Raw genomic sequence first — 21,689 nt, 5'->3', positions numbered from 1 at the left:
CCTGATGTTCTGGAGAGGCTGAGCTCCCTAGGTTTCAGGATTTATCTGGTCCAGAGACCCATCTGGAGGTTATAGGTTCCAGGAAAGTTACTCTAGTGCATGGAATCCTTGTGGAATCTTATATATTGCTCTAGGTGTTCTTTAGGATTAACTGGAATGGCTCTGGTTGAGGTTTGGCACGTTATGACAGGCAACAATTTCTAACTGAAGCTTGCATAAGAGCAACCCCAGATAGCCTCTCGACTCTATTTGAACTCTCTGTGCTGTTGATGCTTTATTAGTTTCACATCTTTTCCCTCTTTTGGTCAGGATGGAATTGTTGATCTCACAGTGCCAGAACCAGATTTATCCCTGGGAGTCATCTTCCACATAATCAGGGAGATTTTCACCCCTGTCCACATAGCACAGAGGGCAATGATTTCATTTGCAGAGTTGGGCTTAGAGAGAGTGAGGCCACAGCTGAGCAACAAAAGAGGTCCTCCAGAAGTAACTCTTAGGCCTACCTATAGGTAATCTAAGCTTCTCTGCTACCTATGTAAGCTTCACAAGAGTAAGCCTCAGGATCAAGGGCATGGCCTATTGATTTGGGTGTCCCTAGAGTTTAATGCAGTATCAGGATTCTCTGATGGTAAGGTTCAATAGTTCCATATTTTTTCTCCAATCCCTCAAGGGACTTTGCCAATGCTTTTTGATTATCTGCTTAATATACTTTAGGGTGTATCCAGGCATTACATTAATCTATACAGGACTAAAGGTCCTCTTTCTTATTCTGGGCTCTCTGTGTTTCAATTATTCAAATGAGTTATATAGACAGGTTGAGTTAGAGTAAGCACTACAGAAAATTTCAGTTCCAGACCAAATAAACCTTTCTTCCTTTTGTCTCAGAGTATGTGTGGTTCTAAAATGTAGACAATATCTTCCTTACCCCTATGTTCTGCATTACTTTAACCCCAACTTGATTGACTTAGTTCTTGTCTCTTAATATCAGGTTATATATATATATGTATAACAGCCTCTTGAAATCCGGAAATAATAATTCCATTCAGACTTAGTGTGTCTGCTATAAAAGCTTACAATCTAGTCCCATTTTCTTATAAGGGTTTTCTAAAGAATATCATACCATTGTTGTTCTTTTTTCTGGCTTATTTTGCCTCACCACATGGCCCATATGTTCATTCAGATCATTGCATGCCTCACAATTTTGTTCCTTTTTGTAGCTGCACAGCCTTCATTCATAAGTATACACCATCATTTGACAATCTACATCTTAGTCAGTGCATCCTTCAGCCACCTGCATTCATCAAGCATCATGCATAGGGCCCAAAATCCACAGCCCATCAGCATTCTCAGTTTTAGATAATGACATTATCTCAAGGGAAAGACAACCAATAAACATATCCTCCTCAAACAGGGACTCTAAATCTCCTCTTAACTCTTGTCCTTTCCTCCATTATTTACTTCTGCTGTTGCTGTTGTAGTGCTGATGTTTTCTTTTGGACATGGCCTGTAGCATGCAATAGCAGTTTTACCCCTGAACCCTGGACTTAAACACTTTCTGTACACATTCATACCTTTGAAACAATTCTTGCAAGAACTAATTTATATTTCTAGTGTCAATCAGTGAGACACGTAGGTCTGTATGACCCCTTTCAATCTGGTTCATCCTCAATATGGTAATATTGCTTATAGACCCACTAGAGAACCACCTTCACTTCCATCTATTCCTTTACATTGGAGTTCAACCTCATAGTCCCCTATATTCTGTATTATAAGCCTCTGATTATACCTTTATAATGGTCATAAAAATGGAATCACACGATATATATCTTTTTGTGTCTGGCTTATTTCACTCAGCATTATGTCCTCAAAACTCACCCATCTTGTCATGTGCTTCAAGATGTCATTTTGTCTTACTGCTGCATAATATTCCATCACATGTATATATCACATTTTGTTGATCCACTTGTATGTTGATGGGCATTTGGTTTATTTCCATCTTTTGGCGATTGTGAATAATACTGCTATGAACATTGGTGTGCAAATGTTTGTCTCATTGCTTTCAGCTCTTATGGTTATATACTAAATAGTGCTATTCCCGAGTTATATGACAACTTAATATTTAGTTTCCTAAGGAACCGCCAAACAGTCTTCCATAGTGGCTGTATCAGTATACATTCCCACCATCAGTACATAAGTGTCCTAATTTCTCCACATCCTCTCCAACATGTATAGTTTCCTGTTTGTTTACTAGCAGCTATTCTTATAGGTGTGAAGTGGCATCTCATTGTAGTCTTGATCTGCATTTCCCTTATAAGCAATGAAAATGAGCATCTCTTCATGTGCTTTTGAGCCATCTGTACTTGCACTTCAGAAAAATGCCTATTCATATCTTTAGCTCATTTTATAATTGTGTTGTTTGTTCTTTTGTTGTTGAGTTGTATGGTTTCTTTGTGTATACAGGATATCAAACCTTTGTCTGATATGTGGCTTCCAAATATTTTCTCCCATTCAGTTGGCTGCCTCTTCACATTTTTGACAAAGTCTTTTGAGGGGCAGAAGCATTTGATTTTGAGGAGTTCCTATTTATCTATTTTTTTCTTTTGTTGCTTGAGCTTTGGATGTAAAGTTTAGGAAGCTATCTCCTCTTACTCGGTTTTGAAGATGTTTCCATTCATTTTCTTCTAGAAGCTTTATGGTGCTAGTTCTTATATTTAGATGTTTGATCCAATTTGGTTAATTTTTGGGTAGGGTATAAGACAGGTCCTCTTTCATTCTTTTGACTATTGATATCCAGTTCTTCTATGTCCAATTACTGAAAAGACTATTTTGTACAGTTCAGAGGATTTTGAAGCTTGTCAAATGTCAGTTGACCATAGATTTGGTGGTCTATTCCTGCACTTTCAATTTGATTCCATTGGTCAGTAATTCTATCTTTGTGCCAGTACCATGCTGTTTTGACCACTGTGGCTTTATAATAGGTTTTAAAGTTAGAGAGTATACATCCTCCCATTTCCTTCTTCCTTTTTAGGATGCTTTTAGCTATTCGAGGTCTCTTTCCCTTCCAGAAGAATTTGGTACTTAGTTTTTCCAAGTCTTTGAAGTAGGTTGTTGGAATTTTGATTGGTACTGTGTTGAAGCTATAGATCAATTTGGGTAGACTTGACATCTTAACTATATTTAGCCTTCCTATCCATGAACAGGGAATGTCTTTCCATTTATTTAGATCTTCTCTGATTTCTTTTAGCATTGTTATGCAGTTTTCTATGTACAAGCCATTTTCATCCTTAGTTAAATTCATTCCTAAATACTTAATTCTTTCAGTTACCAATTTGAATGGAATTTTTTTTTCTCAATTGATTCACCAGTTAGGTCATTGCTTGTTTATAGAAATGTTGTTGATCTTTGCACATTAATTTTATATCCCCCACTACCTTCCTGAATTTGTTTATTAGCTCAAGCAACTTTGCTGTAGATTTCTCAGGATCTTTCAAGAATAGTATCATTTCATCTGCAAATAGTGAAAGTTTTACTTCTTCCTCTCCAACTTGGATGCTTTTTATTTCTTTGTCCTGCTTGAATGCTCTAGCTAGAACTTCTAGCACAATGTTAAATAATAGTGGTGGCAGTTGGCATCCTTGTTTCATTCCTGATCTTAGGGGGAAAGCTTTCAGTCTCTTTTCATTGAGTACAATGTTGGCTATTGGTTTTTCATATATTCCCTTTATCATATTGACATAATTACCTCTGATTCCTATCTTTGTAGTATTTTTATCAGAAAAGGGTTTTGAATTTTGTAGAATCATTTTTCAGCATTAATCAAGATGATCATGTGATTTTCCCTTTCATTGTTAATGTACTGTATTTCATTAGCTGATTTTTTTTGTTTTGAACCATCCTTGCATTCTGGTATAAACCCCACTTGGTAGTGGTGTATAATTCTTTTAATGTATTGTTGGATTCGATTTGCTAATATTTTGTCGAGAATTTTTGCGTCTATGCTCATTAGGGAGCTTGGCCTGTAGTTTTCCTTTCTCATAGTATCATTTTCCAGTTTTGGTATTAAAACGGTGTTAGCTTCATAAAATGAGTTAGGTAGAGTTCCTTTTTTCCTTAATTTCTTGGAAAAGTTTGAGCAGGATTGGTGTTAGTTCTTTTTGGAATTTTTGATAAACTTCCCCTGTGAAGCCATCTGGCCCTGGGCTTTTCTATGTAGGAAAATTTTTAATAATTGATTGAATCCCTTTACTTGTGACTGGTTTGTTGAGATCTTCTGCTTTTTTCTCAGTCAGTATAGCTCATCTTCTTTTTCCAGGAATTTGTCCATTTCATCTAAATTGTCTAGTTTGTTGGCATATTGTTGTTCATGGTATCCTCTTATGATTTCTTTTATTTCTTCAGGGTCTGTGTTTATGCACCCCTTCTCATTTTTGATTTTATTTATTTGCATCCTCTCTCATTTTTTCCATGTCAGTCTTGCTAGTAGTCATCAATTTTATTGATTTTCCCAAAGAATCAACTTTTGGTTTTAGTGATTCTTTCTATTGTTCTTTTGTTCTCCCATCCATTTATCTTGATTCGGTCTTTGTCATTTCTCCTTTTATATTTGCTTTAAGATTAATATGCTGTTCTTTCTCAAGTACCTCCCAGGTGAGCAGTTAAGTCTTCGGTTTTTACTTTTTCTTGTTTTTTAATATAGGCATTTAGGGCAATACATTTCTCCCTCAGCACAGCTTTTGCTGCATCCCATAAGTTCTGATAAGTTCTATTCTCATTTTCATTTGTCTCCAGATAACTACTGATTCCTCTAGCAATTTCTTATTTGATTGTTTAAGAGTGTGTTATTTAATCTTCATATATTTGTGAATGTTCTCATTCTTTGGTCATTATTCAAATCCAGCTTCATTCCATTGTGATTGGAGACAGTGCTTAGAATAATTTCAACATTTTAAAATTTGTAAAGACCTGTTTTGTGCCCCAGATTATGATCTATCTTGGAGAATGTTTCATGAACACTAGAAAAGAATGTATATCCTGGTGTTCTGGGGTGCAATGACCTATATATGTCTTTTAGGCCTAGTTCATTTAACAAATTATTTACCTTCTCTATTCCCTTGTTGATCTTCTATCTGGTTGTTCTATCTATAGAGGAGAGTGGTGTATTGAAGTCTCCTACTATTATTGTTGAAAAATCTATCACTCCCTTCAGTTTTGCCAATGTCTGTCTCATGTACTTTGGAACTCCTTGATTGAGAGCATAAGAATCTATGATTATTATACCTTTTTAATGAATTGACTCTTTAATTAGTATTTAGTACCCCTCTTTGTTTCTTACTATGTCTTTACATTTAAAGTCTATTTTGTCCAATATTGGTATAACTACTCCTGCTTTCTTTTGGTTACAACTTTCATGGAAAATCTTTTTCCCTTCTTTCACTTTCAATCTAATTGTATCCTTATGTCTAAGATGAGTCTCTTGTAAGCAGCATATAGCTGGATTGTGTTTCTTAATCTGCTCTGCCAACCTGTATCTTTTAATTGGTAAGTTTAGTCCATTAGCAATATTATTACTGAAAAGGCATTTTTTGAATCTTTTGGATTTTATTTGTCAGATCTAAATATTCTTTTCCCTCTTTCTCTTCTTATTCTTTAAGTTACCCTTACTGGTACTCTTCAATTCTGAACCCTCCTCCAGATCTCCCTCTCCTGTCTTTTTTTTTTTTCGACTGGCAGAATTCCCTTTAGTAGTTCATGTAGGGCTGGTCTCTTGTTGACAAATTCTTTCATGACTTTTTCTTCTGTGACATTTTTAATCTCTCCCTCAGTTTTAAAGGACAATTTGGCTGGGGAGAATTCTTGGTTGGAAGTATTTCTCTTTCAGAATCTTAAATATATCATACCACTACCTTCTCACCTTCATGGTGCTAGTTGAGTAGTTTGAACTCAGTCTTATGTGCTTTCCCTTGTATGTACTATTTTTTGCTTGCTGCTTTCGGGATTTTCTGCTTCTCTTCAACATTTGACAGACTGATTTATTATATGTCTTTGGATTTATTCTGTTTTGAGTTTATTTGGATTCTTTGACTTGTATATTTATGCCCTTTATAAGGGTTGGGAAGTTTCCCCCATTATATCCTCAACTACTCTTCCCAGCCTTTTACTCCTCTCTTTTCCTTCTGGGACACCAATTATTCTCATATTTGTTTTGTCTACATTTCTTTGAGGTCCAATTCAAATTTTTCCATCTTTGTTGTCATTTGCTGTTTTGAGTGTTCAAGTCAGTTATCCTGTCCTCTATATCACTTATTCTTTCTTCTTTCTCTTTAAACCTGGTGTTGTGTGCCTTTAATATATTTTTTATTTGGTCAACAGAGTCTTTAATCTCTGTGATATCTGCTATTTTTCTATTTATTCTTTTAAATTCCTTTTTATGCTCTTCTCCTATCTTCTTGATCTCCTTAATGTCATTTTCCATCCCATTTATTTTATTAAGTAAAGTTATGTGTACATCTTTGATGAGTTGTTCCAACATATGCATCTCCTTTTGTGTTTTAATTTGGTCATTAGGCAGGGCTATATCTGTCTGGATTGTGGTATGCTTAATGATCTGGTGTTTTCCTCACATGTAAATATCTTGATTGATTTACTTTGGGAGTTGATTTCTTTCAATGGTCTAAAGGCTTGCTTTTGTGGGATGAATGTGTAGCAGGGTGCAGGGTACAGGGCGGAGCACAGGAAGGTTGGGGATCTTATGCTGGTGCTTGTGAACCAGTGACCAGGGAAAATCTGGCTATGTGGGTGTACACATCTGGGTGGTGTAATGCTGGTGTGCACTGGTCTAGGGCATGGGGTCCTTTGTAGGCATGCATAGAGCTGTGGCAGCAGGATGGCATTATGGTTCCTGGTTGGGGGCAGATGTGACCCAGCTGTGCAGGCCAGCACTTTCCCAGAGCTGGGCAGCATGACCTAGCTTCCAGTTTTGAGGCCAGGAAAATATCCAAATCAAGGCATCATCAAGGTGATGCTTTCTTTGCAAAGACTGATTGCAGGAGATCCTTGGCTCTTCTGCCACAAGGTAAGGCACATGGCAGCATCTGCTGGTGTTTTCTTTCTCTTTTGGGTTCTGTTTCAGTTTCTTGCTTCTTATAGTATATATCTCTCTCTCTCCATTCCATTTATAAAGGACTCCAGTATGTGATTAAGACCCATTCTAAATGATGTGAATCACATTTTAAGTGAAGCTGCCTCATTAAAGGTCTTACTTAGAATTGGTTCACACCCACATGAATGATTTAAGATTTTGATTTAAGAACATGCTTTCCTGCAGTACAAATAGCTTCAAACCAACAGCAACACAAAACAACATTTGATAAGCCAGATGCATTTCTACGTACACACACAAAAAACTTGTTTTGGAATATAGTGCTTCTCTGTCCATCAGTACCCTTTTTTTCAGCATTTGTTAAAAGACTACAAATACAAATTTACTTTCTTGCCAGCACTGGGTGAGAGTTTAATGCTCGATATCTTTTACCAATATATTTGGTTGAGTCTTTGTTTTTAGCCATTATGTATGCATGTATGTATGCATGCATGCATATGTCATTGTGCTTTTAATTTGCATTTTTCCGATGAAAATAATCTTGAGCACTTTTCATGTGTTTATTGGCCATTGAGGTACCATCTACCATGGCTATGTTCAAGATGCCTGTCTTTTTTGTATTGGGTTTTCAGTCTTCTCTTACTGAGTTACAGAATGTTTTCTTTTCTTTTTCTTTTCAAACTGTGTTGTGGATGATATCTCTTTAGTCATTATGTATCAAAGGTCTTTTCCTTATACTTCATCTTGCCTTCTCACTTTCTTAATGGTTCTTATGATAAAATCTTAATTTTAATGTTGTCCTTTCTATCACTCATTGTTATGATTAATTCTTTGTGTGTCCTATTTAAAATATATTTCCCTACATCAAAGGATATTCTCCTTTATTACTGTTTGGAAGTTGCATTATTTGCCTTTTACACTTAAATCTTGAATGTATCTGGACTTGAATTTTGTTTATGGTGGAATGTTGACCTTACCTTTCACTATTTTTTTCTTTAAATGAATATTAATTGATTCAGCACCATTTACCTATAAGACTGCCTTTTTCTTACTACTCTGCAACGCTATTTTATGTATTAAAAAAGACACGTTCTGGCCTTATTTTGCTTATAACATTGGCCTACTTGTCTCTACTTGTGTCGATACCCATGTTACTTTGATTATTACAGCCTTTTAATATCTTGACTCTTTGCTCTTTATATTTTTATGTAAAGTTCAGAATCAGCTTGTTAATTTTCATTTAAAAAAAATCCTTCTGATGATTTCAGATAGTTTCATTGTGACTGTGTTTTACCTTTGGATTAATTTTCGGGGAAATCAGATTTTCAGAACATTGACTCTTCATGGATTCATGAACATTACATAGCTCTCAATTTATTTAGACTTTTTTCAACACCTCTTAGCGATGTTTAGTAGTGTTCCCTGTATTCATTGATTTGTATATTGATTTATTAAATTGCACTTTTGGAATTTTTATATTCCTACCAATTTGTTCTGGTATATGGAAAAAAGATTATTTTCATGTATTGAAAACTTTCCTACATTCACTTTTTAGTGGTAATTTGTTTATTCAAACTGTGCTGTAATGTCAACTATTATTGTCATTTTGTCTTTATCTTTTTATTTCAGTCAATATTGTTTTAAATATTTTGAGTTGCATAAAATTTTAGAATTCTTATGTCATTCCAGTGAATTTAAACTCTCACCATTAGAAGATATTTCTCTGCATTCTAATATGTTTTTTTCTTTGAAGTCTACTCTATAAAGTACTGATATAATGGCTGTCTTTTTATTTTGGCCAGTTTTTGTCAGTTATTTCTTTCATCCTTTACATGTTATCTTTCTGTAGCCTTGTAGTTAAGGTTTGTTTCTTGAAAGCAGCATGACATTCAGTGTGTGTGTGTGTGTGTGTGTTTGTTTGGAAACCCAGTTTATCAAACTTTGTCTATTAATTGTAATAATTAATTTGCATATTTTAATTTGCATGTAGTATAATCATTGATATATTTGGGTTTGGATCTATGTTACTATTTTCTTTCTATTTGTTCTTGTGTTTTGTATTTTCTTTCTTTTTTTTTTTGTATTTTAACTGATTGAAATATATTTTAACTATTTTTTTTCACCTGCTATTATTATCATTATTACATACCCTTTTACCATTCTAACAGCAATTAGGCTAATTTAGACATCTTTAATACTCAGTAGCATATATTCCATTGTAGTGATATATTTTATTCTATTTATAATTTAAAGCCCAAATTAATTTATATAGTCAATTTTGGTCGATATCTAACCACTTATGCTGGTTTGAAACTGTTGTGTACCCCAGAAAAGCCATGTTCTTTAGTCCTCATTCAATATTACTGGGTGAGGTCTTTTTTTTTGTTTTTTTTGTATGCTCTATGGCAGGTCACATATCGTTATTTTTCCATGTGAGTATCCCATTATTGCAGCACCATTTGTTGAATTTTTGTTCGTCTATTTTTCATTTGTTTGTTTTCCTTTTTTTTTTTTTTTTGGTGAAGTACAGGGATTGGGAATCGAACCCGAGTCTCCCACATGGCAAGCAAGAATTCTACTACTGAACTACCTTTGCATTCCCTGGGTGAGATTTTTTTATTGCTTCCATAGAGATGTAAATAAAAATTGTGGATGATACATTTTATTTGGATATTTTCCATGGAGATGTGTCTGCCCATTCAAGGTGGGGGTCATTTACCGGTGCCTTTTAAGAGGAAATAGTTTTGGAAAAAGCTGCAGTGGTGACAGAGCCCAAACAGCCAGAGACCTTTGGAGATGCAGAAGAAAAATGCCCTCTGGGAAGTCCTGTGAAATGAGAAGCCAGACACCCTATAGATGACACCCACTTGCTTTCCCAGCTGGCAGAGGTATTCTGGATTCATTGGCCTTTCTTGAACCAAGGTGTCTTTTTCTGGATGCCTTAGCTTGGACAGTTTTACAGCCTTAGAACTGTAAACTTGCAACTTAATGAATTCCCCTTTTATAAGCCATTCCATTTCTTGTATATTGCTTTCGGAATCTTTAACAAACTGAAGCACCCCTTATTTACCATTTCTTTGATATTCATTCCTGCTAACATCTTTGATCTTGTTAATTATCAAGTTACTTGCTCTCAACTTCAAATCACTGTCTACTCTTAATAATACAACAGGACCTTATAAATATTTCTCTTTTGCTAGCTAGTGTAATGTTAAACTTTATTAGTAGAGGTTGCTAAAGAGGCATTGCAGAATGAAAGTATTCTCTACTTGGTTCTGACGTGTTTGTCTCCAGTCTTTGCAAGGTGCATGGCTTCTCCAGCATTCATCTCCTGCAGCACACAGAAATCACTGCCTAGCAGCCAACAGCATCCACCAGCACTCCTTTGGATGGTTTCAGAGTGGACTGCTGCAGGCAAGGCACCCCTCCAATAATGACATCTTCCGACACTTTGTCAGGCAGCTTTGTAGCAAGTTCTGAAGTGTGGTACATCTCTCTGAACAGCTTCCCCCAAACTCCCAAAGGGCGGATTTCTACCCAGGTCCATGAGCACAACACCTCTGCTAGCCAGTGCAGCAAAGCTGTAGCTTTTCCAACGAGAGATTGCTCTCAGTCTGGGGAGGGAGATCTCTTGGTCACTCTATCTCAACCCTAGAGGTTGTGGCTTTGCCTTGTATCTTCTCTTCCTGTATTTTTTTAGAATGCCCTTTACTTATTATGAACACATTTATTATTACTGAAAACCACTGTTGCAATTTATTTATATTAAATTTTCTCTATTCAGATTATTATGTGGTTTCTGGCTCATGGATCTGAACAATGTACTTTCTATCTGAGATCTTTATGCTATCTCTCTGAAGAATACTTAGTTTCTATATTACTATGAATTTAGTATTATTGGATTTTTTTCATTTTTTATTTGTCTGAACACATTCATGCCTCATCTTTATGCTCGATGGATCTTTTTGCTGGGTATAGGATTCTATGTACAATTCTTTTCCTTCAACACTTTGAAAATATAGCCCTTGTTGATCTTCTGGCTTCCTTTATTCTTGTTCATTACAGTTATTCCTTCCACATTGTGGGGTTAGGGGCCCTGAACCCCTGCAATCTGGAAAATACACATAAAATTTTTTGGCCCACCATTTGTACCTGAAAAGAAGTTTGAATTTTTTTTTCTTTTATGAAGTGTTTACAGAATCTTATTGTAAATTTGGGTAAATTAATTGGTCAGAGGCTTTATGTAGGTCAATGTTAAGTAAAAATACTATATGAAAAATTTAAAAATATGAAATACATATGACATTTTTTTAAAAAAAGCTGTTACTTGTCCTTTCCTTTCAGAGCTCAAGGTTTAGCAGATCAATGTATCAGAGCTGTCTTTCCTGTGAACCTTACAACATTGGCACAAAACAGCAGGGTTACCTTATCCCTTGTGGTGTTAAAGCCTGGCTCTCACTTCTCTTCTTGGCTGATGTATGTTCTCTGAGACATTTCTTTTTCCAATAAAAGGCAGTTTCCTCAGCATTAAATATCTATTCCACTTGTAGACTTTCTCTTCAACCAGTATCTTCAGGGTTTCAGGAAACTCCCTAGCTGCCTCTTGATGGGGAGACATTGCCTCTCCCATTACTTTTACATTACGTAGGCTAAACCTTTTTTTTTTTAATTAAATTGGCTTTTGCTGGCCTGAAAATCCTTAGGGGTAAACCCTTCACTTTCATTTTCCTCTGGAGAATCATATAAGGACTTTGCCTTTTCTTGTAGGATGCCAGAGCCTACCAGAATGCCTTTTTTTGTTTGTTTGTTTTCTGCATGGAGCAGGCACTAGGAATCGAACCCGGGTCCCCAGCATGGCAGGTAAGACCTCTGCCACTGAGCCATCATTGCACCTCCCCAGAATGCACCCTTAAGTATGTTGTTGCACTTTCTACCCTTAAGACACGCATATCTCATGGCTTATGCAATTGCTTTGCAGTTGCTGTAGCTGCAGCAACAGTTCTGTGGACTGCCTTCTCTTTTTTCTTGATATACATTTTGGGCAACTCATTAAAGCCATAATGGAGGCCAACCACAGCAGCATTTTGCCTGAAAGAAGTGTATCTGAAAATTTTACTTTTTTTCTTCAAGTTCGTCACTCTCTGTTTATTGGAGGCACTTTCCCACTATGAGGTACTATGCCCAGGATCCATGATTTTAATATGCATTTGTGAGTTTCTAAATTTTTTCTTTGTCATCTGCTGACCTTCATATGTCATCTGTGGCTTCTGCAAAACTCCCCAAAACATCTCATTTAATTTCTTATGTGGACTTGCGATACATAAAAACCGTGATGGTGAAAGTCATGATTTGGAAGGGATAACTGTAGTAAGCTGTCTGCTTTTTCAAGGGAATGTGTCTTATTTTTATTTTGAACTAAAAGAAAGTTACTGTTTAAAGGCCTGGGCTCAGGGAAGCAATTGATAAAGTGTGTGTGTGTGTGTGGGGGGGTGGCGTGGTGGAGATAGAGAAGGAAGACCTGGGTTGCTAGGGAAGCGTGAGCTGTGATAGGGACATGAAGGGGTGCCTTTGGGTCATTGTCATTAATAAGCAACCTTAAAGTTTGTGGTTATCTGATGAAGATTAGTAAACTTGCTGGGGTCAGTTGACTCATTTTTCATAGCAAGGGATCTTTATCATCACTGCAAGGGATCTTTGGTATGTCAACCTGCCTCAGTTGCTGTTCATTTTTTCTTTGTAGTTGCTTGAGTAAAATAGGTGTTTAAGCAATCCAAGTGATTAGTAAAACTATTTACCATTCCAATTTCACAATGTCTTTCACTCGCTTCATTTGTCTTTGTTTTTTGGCAGTTCTGCTATGATATGCTGAGGTTGCATATTTTTATGCAATTTTATTGAGATATTTTCACATACCATATACTCATCCAAAGTGTACAATCAGTTGCTCACAGTATCATATACGGTTGTGCGTTCATCACCACAATCAATTTTAGAATATTTTCATTACTTCAAAAAATAAAAATAAATAGAACATCCAAAACATCCTATATCCCCTATAACCCCCTATTATTTATTTATTGTTTTTATCTTTATTTTCTTTCTAATCTGCCCATACACTAGATAAAAGGAGTATTAGTCACAAAGTTTTTACAATCACACGGTATACTGTTTAAACTACAGTTATACAATCATCTTCAAGAATCAAATCTACTGGATTACAGTTCAACAGTTTCAGGTTTTTTTTTCTTTCTAACTATTCTAATACACTAGAAATTAAAAAAAGAATATCTAAGTAATGCATAAGAATAGTCTCCAGAATGACCTCTTGACTCTTTGAAATCTCTTGGCCACTGAAACTTTATTTTGTTTCATTTCTTTTTCCCCTTTTGATTAAGAAGGCTTCTCAATCCCATGATTTGAGGCCCGAGCTCTTCCCTGGGAGTCATGTCCCACCTCGGCAGGGAGGTTTACACCTCTGGAAGTCGTGTCCCATGTAGGAGGAGGATAGTGAGTTTATTTGCAGATTGGCTTAAAGAGGCCATATCTGAGCAAAGAAAGAGGTTGTCTGGGGGTGACTCTTAGGCATTATTATAAATAGGTTTAGCTTCTCATTTGCAGGAATAAGTTTTATAAAGCTTATTAAATCAGGAGTCCCTAAAGCTTGAGAGAATATCAGGAATTCCTCAGATGGGGAAGTTTAACAGTTCCACATTTTTCCCCAGTCCCTCAAGGGGCCTCTGCAAATACTTTTTATTTTCTCCCCAAATTGCTGTGGGATGTATTTGGTTATTATATGAACCTGTACAAAATAACAAGATCTCATTCTCTTTTCAAGGTTCCATGCAATTATGCTGTTTGAAAAACTGACCATAAAGTTTAAATTAGATGGTGTATTGCTGAAAATATACATTTTGTACCAAATAAACATCTCTTCTTTTTATCTCACACAGAAGAAGTTTTAATTTACAGTTAATATCATCCTTTACCCTGTTATCTGACTTACCTTAGTCCTAAGCAGATCAGCTTCATTTATATCTTAGTTGAGTTCTGATCTCTTTTTCAGCTTCTTTAACAATCGCTGTGTGGGGTAACACTGACTTTCAAAGCTGCAGAAATCTAACACTGAGTCTCAGATGTCACACAGACCCCCAAAGTTCCAAGGAATGACCAGGTTATCACAAAAAGCTCAGCCTCTCAAAATCATACACAAAATGCACAGCATCTCAGAATGTAGAAATAACAGTTACAACTCAAGAATAGATGTGACTGCTGTAAGAGCTTACAATCTAGGAACCTTTATTACAATCAGTTTTATGGAATATTCTGTACTCCTTAATCATCAATTGCCCAATCTCTGCCCACATTCAATCGCCTGATAATCTATGCTCTCAAACTCAATTCTCAGAGTTTGCACATTATATTCAGTCCATCTTAGTGAAGCCTTACAATATTGGCTTTTCAGTTTCTGGCTTATTTCACTCAGTATAATGTCCTCAAGTCTCAGTCACCTACTTGCATGCCTCATAACTTCATTCCTTGCAGCCGCTCAATATTCCATTGTATGTATTCACCACAGTTCCTCCTTCTGTTCATTAGCTGATGTCCTTTGAGGCCACTTACATCCATTGCAAATCCTGAATACTGCTACCATGAACACCAGTATGCAAATGTCCATTCATGACAATGTTTTTAGTTCCACCAAGTATGTACCTATTAATGGGGTTGCAGGATCATACGGCAACCCTACACTTAGCCTCCTTGGAATCATCAGGCAGCCCTTCTGAAGGGCTGCCTGAGGTTACTTTTTAAAATTATCCTGGCTTGAGAGATATAGATATAGTTTTTCCAAAACTTCCCAGTTGTTACCTCTTCAACTATTTTGACTCTCTTCTTTTCTTTCTCTTCTTTTCCTACTTTGGTTAAAATAAGTATGGCATACAGTTATTTTATTCTCTACCTTCTTAACTCTTTTCTGAATTTTCTGTTATTTTTTGTCTCTTCAGGTTGCAGTCTAGCTAACATCCAGACTCATAATATTCTTTCCCTCTGCATCTTCTCTGCTGTTTACTTTGGTATTCACCTTCAATGTTGTATGTTTTTTTAAATTTTGTTTATTAAGTATAATAATAAACATACATAATATAAGCATACAAATACAAACGTTCTTCCTGTATGATCATTCCATTCTTCATATATAATCAGTAACTCACAATAGCATCACATAGTTGTGCATTCATCATCATGATCATTTCTTAGAACATTTGCATCAATTCCGAAAAAGAAGTAAAAAGAAAACAGAAAAAAATTCATACATGCCATACCCCTTACCCCTCACTTTCAGTGATTATTAGCATTTCAATCTACTAAATTTATTTTAACATTTGCTCCCCTTATTTATTTTTAATCCATGCATTTTATTGGTTTGTTGATAATGTAGATAAAAAGAGCATCAGACACAAGGTTTTCACAATCATGCAGTTCAATATTGTATTTCTTTTAGTCCTAGAATTTTCAGTTGTTATTTTTATTATTTCCAATTTTTCTGCCCAGATGGCTTTAAAAAATATTTTGAATATGTTGAAAATAATCATTAAAGTTTATATCTGGTAACTCCATTTTCTAGATCATTTGTGAGTCTATTTTTATTGCCTTTTTTCTGCTATTTATTGATCCTGTTAACATTTCGAGTGTCTGGTTATATTTATATATGACAAAACTTGTTGGGATAATTTGAGAGTTATAATGATGCTATCTGCTTTTAGAGAATATACATATTTTTCCTGATGTGAGGCTAGCAGCTGAAACATCAACAATGACCTTCATTCTATCTTTAGGATTGCGGCACACCGAAACTAGGGCTCACTTTATTTTTAGTTGAGCCTGACCCCTTATTACCAGGGTGTAGGCTTTCAGGGTGCAAATTCTGTGTGTTTGGTTATCACACAGCTCCTTTTTGAATATCCTAGATTTCGTTTCTGTCCCTGCAGCCCTTGCGGATATGAAATATGAAATGAGTATCACACCAGGCTTGAAATTCATACCAGAAAAGAGCTCCAAATTTCAAATTTATCTCTCTAGGATTTATTCTTTACATGGATCTTAGTCCCACAATTTCTTACTACCTTTTTATACTTTCCTATATGTTCAGGAAGATATTGTTCTACTTTCTCTATCTTTTCTAAATGTTCTCAGAAAAAGCTTTCTGAATTAGTTATTTCACCATTTTTGAATAATGATCATATTTTGCATTTTAACAGTACAATTATTTCCTACAAGTATAAAAAGAAAAAAGAAAAAAAAATACCCCTCTGTGCTGGTTTGAAAGGAAGTATGCCCCCTAAGAAAAGCCATGTTTTAATATAAATCCCATTTCTTAAAGGTAGAATAATCCCTATTCAATACTGTATATTTGAAACTGCAATGAGATCATCTCCCTGGTTGATGTGATTTAGTCAAGAATGGTTGTTAAACTGGATTAGGTGATGACATGTCTCCACCCATTTGAGTGGGTCTTGATTAGTTTCTGAAGTCCTATAAAAGAGGAAACATTTTGGAGAGAGAGATTCAGAGAGAGTGACACTACGAAGCAAAGAGTCCATCAGCCAGCGACCTTTGGAGATAAAGAAGGGAGATGCCTCCCGGGGAGCTTCACGAAACAGGAAGCCAGGAGAAGATGCTGGCAGATGACACTGTATTTGCCATGTGCCCTTCCAGCTGAGAGAGAAGCCTTGACTGTTCGCCATGTGCCTTCTCACTTGAGAGAGAAACCCTGAACTTCATCGGCTTTCTTGAACCAAGGTATCTTTCCCTGGATGGATGCCTTTGATTGGACATTTCTATAGGCTTGTTTTAATTGGGAACTTTTCTTGACCTTAGAACTGTAAACTAACAATTTATTAAATTCCCTTTTTAAAAAGCCGTTCTGTTTCTGGTATATTGCATTCCAGCAGCTAGCAAACTAGAACATCCTCCTTCTTTTCCTGGAAGAATAGGATTCATTCTTCAAGTCTCAATTTGAATGTTACTTCTTTAGGAATTTATCCCTGATATCCTGGAAGGCCAGATGTCTTTATATTACCAAATTGTAGGGCACCATATCTTGATCACAATTTATTATAGTTAATAATCTAATAATCTGTTATCTCAGTCACAATATAGCCTCTGTGAAGCAGTAAGGACTGTCTTTTTTACTGCTGCATCTGAGCTTCTAGAACAATGTCTAATACCTGATACATGCCCCCTAAATTTGCTAAAGGACTGACAATGGAAATCTGACTCCAAAATCCTTTGTCTTTCCAAACCTCAACAGTCATTTAATTCTCTCTGCAGTCTGTGTGCAGTCTCTTTCCAACCTGAAATCCCAAATGCTCTACTCGCAATTCCCCATCCTATGCATTGTGTAACATTGTGCTCTGGGGTACTGGCCATTCTCAGAACATAGCAAACACTTTCAAATGTTTAGACTTCAGTATCTTCTCTTCATGTGTCTGAAATGTCCTTTCACTATCTCATATATAAAATTCTATTCATTATGCAACATCTGCCTGTTCTTTTTGAAACAGTTTTGGGAAATAATTTACTATACTTCAAGTATGCAAGCAATGACAATGTTGATGTCTGCATTACAATGTCAAGGACTGTTCAAGACAAATTTTAAAATACCACTTTGTACAAGCATTGTTTTGTAGAATTTCAGATTACCATCTGAGGAAATTAGTTATGATATCTATAGTAAGAGAGATGTGAAGGGCAGGTGTGACTCTAGAGTAAAGGAGAACAACTTAACAATGATCAACATCTATCCAGTAATTCATCTTTAACTTTTGTTGTTACAAGGTTTATGTCCATGATAAACTAAAACCTGAAGGGCTCTTTTGTCAGTTCCCTGCTCCTTTCTACTATACATCTTTACATCTTAATAAGGTTAATTTATATTGATCTTCCTTCTTCATCTTGGTTTTGAGATATTGAAACTTTTGCTATCAAAATAGAATTTAATTGCATATGAATGCATCTAAATAGTTAGCTGTAAGACCAGTGAATGGTACAAAATATTCTAGGACAAAAGAAGCCAGAAACAGAATATTAACTGTAACCTCCTAAATTCCGAAGGCAGATTTTCCTTCAATGTTTGTTGAATATGTGACCTAAAACATTTAGATTACTTGGTGAGTTTTAGTAATGTCAACAACCTCATAAGTGCCCAGCATCTTTGTTTTATTTATCCATTCTTTTGTCATTCTTATCATATTCTTAGAGGTAAAATGAATTGCTCTTAAATTGAAAATGACTTTTTCTTCTTTGATTGAAACAGTATTGCATCTCCATTTTTTAGCAGATTATGCCTGTTAGCATATTTGAAATGAAAGGGGATTGTGTGTTGTTTCCTTTGATATTGTAAAATGCAGTTAGATAATTTGCTAAGACATTACTTCTCAGAATTAACTCTCTTAGTGTTTATTATTTTTCCTTTTGGCAGGACTTAACTGACTTAATATGCTTCCAGTACTTTGGCTACCATATAAACATATTGAGGTAGGATGAGTCAATGTTTGCACAAGTAGAACTTTAGAAATAGGGGTAGATAATATGAATTTCTAAAAATTGAATTCTAGGAAAAATCTTCCTTTTTAACTTATTCTGCTTATTCATATAGTGCTAATTTTTTCCTGTGATGTGAAAGGATGCGGATTTCTATTAATTGTCTAAACTGCAAGTAAGAATATGTGTACATGGGAGCATCAACAGAATAACATTGATTGCATCTGTAGTAAAGTGGAATCATCGAAATTACTGTGTGCTAGGCCCTCTTGCTTTTCTCCTGCTACCGTTTACTCTTGGGGAAATTGTAGGTAGAAAGTTTATTCTTATAAAAATGCAAAATTTATGTAATCTTTTTTTTTGGTAGTTGTTCAAATAAATTGTCACTGTTTTTTCCACACCAAACCATCTTGTCCCAAATATCTTTGATCCTTTTAGTCCCCCAGATTTTAAATCCTCCTAAAAGCACTCCAGTGTCACAATTATGAAAAAGGAAGGTGTTTACTTACGTTCTTAACAACATATACTATTCCTTTTGGGAGGATTGACAGACTAACCAAGCTGAGCCCAGAATCAGTATAACTGATATTCATCCCAGCTTTGAGACCACAGTAGAAGCTCTCTGGATTGCTCCTAATGAGCTAATGTTGAAGAAGCACCCAGATGCTTAAATAAGTATAAACTAAGCCTAAGTATTACAAGGGTCTCTTCCTCAGATTGGCATCAGTCTTAAAAACATGACCTTAATGTCTTCTGTGAATGAATGGCTTGATTTTCAGGGACACAAGGCTATAAACACATAGGTAGCTTCCTTCACCCATTTTCCCCCTGTGCACATTACACTCTCTAACTCCTGAGTAAAATTCAAAGTATATTAAGCTAGCTTGTGAAAGATTTTGTGGTTTTGGGTGGGAGTAAGAAATAAAGCTTAGTGTTATTTACCTTCTCACATTAATACTTTTAAACTGCCAAGCAAAGGTGTGGGTGACATTTCAAGTATGGTTAACTGATTTGGAAGAAGTTCTTTTTTTACATAATTCTAGAGACTTTTAAAAATATGAGTGGGCTTTGCACAGCAGGTGGCGAATGGCAGCTGTTTGGACAGAATACGAATGAGAATATCAGACACCTCCACATACAAAAATTTCAAAAACAAGATATGTTGAGTCTGATATATGACAATGCATGTGAAATTGCTATTATTATTTTTTTTCTTTCTGAGGTCCTCATTATATTTTTCTCTGTAGTTTTAGTTTAATCTGAAACTAAAAGTGGTTTAGATAACAGTTTCAATTTAAACTCTAAATAATTATTTTCATTAATAGAACAAATATAGTTTTATTAAATGTTAATCTGAAAAACTCTGAACTTGAATTTTGACCTGACATCTAACTTAATTTCAACAATTACCACCTTAAAGTGAGGTTGATCTTAAAAAGCATGCTTAGTGTAAAGTCTTGGAAAAGTCAATTTCTGCTTTTCAGTTCTTGCATGTATTCATTCATTAATTGAACTTTTTCATTTCTGTACTTCATAGCAGGCTTTATATTGTATACAAAGATGAATATATCATAGTTAGAATCTCCAAGGAGCATTTTATCTATGGAGGATGATAGGATGTAAATAATATAGCCATGAATATATGTATATGATAATTGCATGAGAATATGATCAATTTTTAGAATACAGAGCATTTCCAACTGTCAGATGTTGAAGTACAGAAAGGTGAAGATCACTGAACCCAGTGAATTGAAGAAGTCTAATATTTCTACTAAAGAGGTAGGAAGACTCAAAGAATGATTAAAAACTTGGATACTAGTAAGTATTGAACATTGGGTGAAGAATCGTGTTGAGATACAGCTAGAAAAAGGTAGGAGAGTTCCATCAGTACATAACAAAGACAAAATCAAGACACGAGGGGTAGGCCAAGCAATAAAAAAAAGTATTTATTGATGATAAACTAGAAGGGCTACCTTTTGCTAAGTAAGTACTACAAGTTGTGAACATAGAGGATGTTAGATAAATATTAATTAGATAAATATATTATACCATTCAGTTCCCCAAACAGTTAGGTAAAGTTAAGAATAAATTATTTTCATTTTACAGAAGAGAAAACTAATGAGTAAAGAGCAATTAACAACTTGGGTAAATCCATATACCCATTAAGTTTTAGAACTGAAATTTCAAATCATCTTCATCAGGGTCCAGTTTCTATGCTTGTCACCACTATACCTTCCTGCGTGTCCCAGGCAAGGAATTCAAATATCCTAAGACTTGTAGTCTCCAAGCTGTACTTACAAATCATTAACTAGAGTGCTAAGCAGAGATAACATGGAGAAAAATGGTGCACCAAAGTTTGCAAGGGATTTACCACAGGAAGGCCTTAAGGCAGAGTTGATAATTCACTAATCTGAGGTTGTCATTCCTCTTGATTATTCTGAACTCTGGGTCAGGAATAGTAAACTAGATAGTCAACTAGAACAGCCACCATTGTTACAAAAGAAATTTAAAATATATTCATCAAGTGAGTTTATGTGCATAAAAATAAAACCTTAAGTTTTATCTGGTCAGTTCAATCTATCCTTAGTCAATCTGTTAGAATTCATTTAGTCTAGCTGTAAAATAAATTTATCCTGACTTATAATTTTCAAAAGGCAAGAAATGGATTGAGATAAATTAAAAGGAAAACAATTCACATTTTTATCAAAAAACTATGTATGGATACCTAAAAAATTAAACACATATAACCACTTAATTACATGCCACATATATTTTCCACATTTAAAGAAATAAGATGGTTCCATATACATATATGCAAGCCTCTCTGTATAGCCACTCCTGACACCATGCCCTCCCCCAATCTTGATGTAGCTTATTTTAACTCAGTTTACCATTAATTCAGTACAATGTAAACTTCTAGTAATATAGTTGAAGTGCTGTGCATGTTAAAAAGAAGTATCCATATTTGTGTTAAGCTATTCAATGAATTATAGGATTGGGACAATCTATTTTTAGCTCTAAATACCCATTTTACAAATGAACTATTGGA

General features: G+C 35.3%; 1 long non-coding RNA gene across 1 annotated transcript in view; it reads left to right on the top strand.

Annotated features, from left to right (window-relative positions):
* Window positions 1–20,863, top strand: part of LOC143678930 (uncharacterized) — a 94,264-nt gene extending 73,401 nt beyond the window's left edge. Inside the window, exon 3 of the long non-coding RNA XR_013173481.1 lies at window positions 20,747–20,863. This is a non-coding gene — a long non-coding RNA (uncharacterized LOC143678930). The remainder of the gene's footprint in view (window positions 1–20,746) is intronic.
* The last annotated feature ends 826 nt before the right edge of the window (window positions 20,864–21,689 follow it).

Source organism: Tamandua tetradactyla, chromosome 4 (genome assembly GCF_023851605.1).
Source record: "Tamandua tetradactyla isolate mTamTet1 chromosome 4, mTamTet1.pri, whole genome shotgun sequence".
In the NCBI taxonomy this organism is placed as follows: domain Eukaryota; kingdom Metazoa; phylum Chordata; class Mammalia; order Pilosa; family Myrmecophagidae; genus Tamandua; species Tamandua tetradactyla.
This window is presented reverse-complemented; position numbering and strand designations above follow the sequence as displayed.